Below are 4,112 nucleotides of genomic sequence, written 5' to 3' on the forward strand. Positions count from 1 at the left end.
GCCTTATGAATGATTGAATTTCATGATGATTATGATGATGCCATTGAGTAAATTATTTCATGTGGATTCTATTGGATAATTGATAATTTGATTGTTATGATTTAAATTGTATGCAAAGTGTCTGATTTGTACTTTTTTCATATATTAATAGTGCATGTAATTATTTGAGATTACTAATGTACAAAATGAGATGTGCAGGAAAACTAATCCATGTGACCATGGAAACTATTTAGAGAATCAAACTAAACCTATGTGCATTAGTAAAGCCAAGGGTTGTCTATTTGGAGAGACAACAACTCGTATGTGATGTGTTTATATTCATAAATGTGAATGCTTGAATGTGTGTTCAATTTGTATTTGTTAATTTTGTTAATTCCAAAAAAGGCATGCCAAGCATATTTAAGTGATGTGTATTTTATGGTGTCACTTGACACTTGTGTTGTGATGTGAGTTGGAAATGACATGTCCTTTGGAGGGAATTTGTGTAGCCAATGCATTATTCAAATATCTTGTTCTGGTCCCAATAGAGTCTTGGTTAGAGAGCCATTGGAATGGTCAACTCAAGTTTGACCCGTAGACAAACTTTAGGTGGGTTTCTGGAGGGTCAAACTAACTCCTAAGGTTAGGTTTAGGGCACTTTTGAAGGCCCATATGATATACCTATGGATAAAGGTCAATTTTAGCTATGTGACCACTCACATGTGACTATCAAGTTACCTCAAAAGTGGGTTTTCCAAGATGGACGAAAAATCAACTTTTGAGGATTTCTCCTTGGTTAGATAACCTTCCATTTGAGTGATAGTTGCTCTTCCCCACTTTCTCTTACCTTTTTCAGTTTCCATTTTTAGAAACCATGTAAGAGGTTGGGAAGACCAACTTATGGGATTTCACATCCTTTCCAAGGAAGTTGGAAAGTGTGAGGAGAGCCTACTTAGGGAAGGGATTCAAACTTAGGATCTTGATCACCCACTCTTCTGTTAGAGTAATCGAGTCTTTACTTGATTAATTAAACAATATTTGTTTGATTCTTTAAGTTCCCTATTATCTCTTTTTACACTTAAGCTAACATTAGGTGCATAATAATTAATTCTTTCATTAATTATTATGTGCAAGCTTAGGTTTTCCTTTTTAGGGTTTCTTGACCTATTAGAGGCTAATTTTCTTTTCTTTGTATTATTATCACATTACATATTTTGTGAATATTGAGCTCTCATCTTTTGAGCATATTTTTATGTGTTTTTTCTTTTAGTTATTTTTGCTTCCTTGCTTCTCCTTGTAACAGATTATTCAGCTTGCAGAAGATCTTTAGGCTCCTATGGTGTTTTGTTTCTCAACTCTCACATGGTATCAGAGCTTCAGATCTACAACTATTTGTTCTTGTTTTGAGAATTTTCACATTGGAAGCAGATCTGGGGTTTCAGGAAGTTTTTCTTTTGCACTTAGGGATAAGCCTTTTTCTCTAAGCACTTTGGGCCTAAACGGACCTCACCATTGTGCTCAGAAGGCCCAAAAACCTCTAGTCATATAAAACTTGCCTAGTTTTGACTCCTGAGAATCTAGGGGCATTTTTTTCTTTAGTACCAGGTCGTACAACCCTGACACACAATTTGAGAAAAAAAATCAATTTTTTTTTTTTTGCCTTTTTATAGCATGCAAGCCGATTTTTTGATTTTTTTAAAACATCAAAAAGAAAATAAAAAAAATCAAAAAGGCAATAGGAAAAAGAGTTTAAAAAAAAAAAAAACATTTTTGGAGTTGACTTTTCGTAGGGGTACAATACCCTGACAGTCCAACCGCCGTACGGCAGACCGGACCTGTCAGTCCCAACCCCCGCCCTCCGGCCTCGGCCCCTGCCACTGTCGTCGCCTTCTCCCTGCACCGTCGCCCCCACCGATTGCTACCACCACTAGGCCTCTCCCTACACCTGACCACCTCCTCCGTAGCCCTACCGCTTCTCCCCGGAGAGCTGTTGGAGCGCCACCCGTGCGCCACCGCCCCTTGGCTCCTCCCCTAGACCACCACCCTCTTGCCTTTTTGAGGGGGGGTTCATTTTTTGACCATATCTTGAGCATCTAGAGTCATTTTTTGGAAAAAAAATAGGTATCAGAAAGATGGTTCTGAGCTGGACCTCGTGGTGTTGGATTTTTTTTTCGAATCTGTTGTTTGATTGTACTTTTTTCCAATCAAAGTTGGGACTCTTTTCTGCACTTTCGGGGCCGTAAAATGGGAAAACAGACTCCATTTTTTGAAAATGAATATGCGTTGGAAAGATCCCATCATGCTCTATTTAGATATGTGATTTTATGTCTCATAATTTTTATCAGGTACATGATATTTTAGTTTGAAGTTTTTTTGCTTATGCACTACTTCCTTCTCATCAATATGTACTAGGGTTTGGGTTTATCTATTGTGTGGGGGGGGATTTCTCGCTTTCTGTCATTTATATCAGAAATCAAGAACACAAAAAGTCTCAAAACAAATAAACTCTTATGCATCTTCTGTCTATTCTGAAAGATCACATAATAAAAAAAACCTACAAGCAGGTGTAGGTGTAGAGTTTTTTTCATGGCAAATCCTTCAGTTGAGTTGTTGACTTCACACAACTATCACACCTGGAAGCCCCACATCACGAGGCTTCTCTGGGCATGAGGTTTGTGGTTTTGTTTGGATGAGGTTCAGCCTCTCTTGTAGCATCCTTATGAGCTTCTTCAGCATGTCTCTGACAATCTTTTGTTTCACCTTGATAAGTTGCTCACTCCTTGGGCTATGTGGTTGAAGTTTGAGTCTCTCTTCGGGAAAGTGAATGAGATTCAGGCATTACAAATTGAGGCAAAGTTGGTTTCCTTGTCACCTGATTCCTTTCCCACCATTGAGGATTTTTTGAACAAGTTCAAGACTACCAAATCTGTTCTTTAGGGATGTGGAAAGACCAAGATAGACACAGAGTGCATTCACTTGATTCTTTCAAAGCTTCGGGGTCATTTTTCAGTTCTTTGCTTCTGCTTTCTACTCCACCATGGTTGGCTTGGGTGCTCATTTCACCATGCCTACCTTTAATGTTTTTTGTGAGCAGTCTCAGCTGGATATGCTCTCAGGATCCAAGAGCAAAGTATTGGTTGCTCAGTCCTCTAAGGAGAAGCAAAAGAAGAAATCGAAGCCAAAGAAGAATTCTGCTGGCAGTGAGCATTCCTCCAAGCCTCCTCCTCAGTCTGTTTCCAAACCACCATTTCCTCCAAAATATGGGAAATATTCACAGTCTAGTGAGTCTTCCTCCAAGACTAAGAAGAAATTAGGATATACTTGCAGTTTTTGTGGCAAGGAAGGACATCCAGTTTCCAGGTGTTGGAAATGCTTAGAGGCTTTAGAGGAATCCATGCAATAGCATCACATCTCCTCACCTCAGGCATCTTCTCCTTCCACAGGAAAAGGTCATGCTCTCACTGCTCGAGCTTCGACCTATGGGTCCACATAGATACTTGATTCTGGTGCTTCTCACCATATGACTCACACTCAGCAGTTGGTTACTTCTCTTGCCTCTTGTGGTACTTCATAGATTGCAGTGGGTGACTCAGTTCAACTTTCAGTCTTGGGTTCAAGTTCTGTCTCTTTGGATGGGGGTACTCTGCAGGATATTCTGGTTGTCCCTGACATCTCGACGAACCTCCTGTCCATGTATCAGATTTTTCATTCTGGCTCTGGTAAGACAGTTGAGTTCTCACCACATGATGTGGTTATTCGGGACCTCCTTGACTCTGATTTGGTTGTGGCTACTGGGAGTGTTGATAGTGCATCTTGTTTGTACAGATTTGATGGATTTGAGCCCTCTGCGGGTGCAGGTTCGTCTCTTATAGCACATGTAGATTCAATGAGTATTCTTTGGCATGAGTGCTTGGGCCATGTCAATTATAGATATCTTCAGCAGATGAGTACACAGGCTCTTGTTCTTGGGCTCCCACATATTTCCTGCATTGATGGTGTCTATCATGGTTGTGTGCTTGACAAGCATCATAGAGATCCCTTTCCGAAGGGAAGAGACTCTCATTCTTTGGCACCCTTGGAGTTAATTCATAGTGATCTCATGTCATTTCCCACTCCTTTTTCTGGTGCCAAGT

Source organism: Cryptomeria japonica, chromosome 4 (genome assembly GCF_030272615.1).
Source record: "Cryptomeria japonica chromosome 4, Sugi_1.0, whole genome shotgun sequence".
In the NCBI taxonomy this organism is placed as follows: domain Eukaryota; kingdom Viridiplantae; phylum Streptophyta; class Pinopsida; order Cupressales; family Cupressaceae; genus Cryptomeria; species Cryptomeria japonica.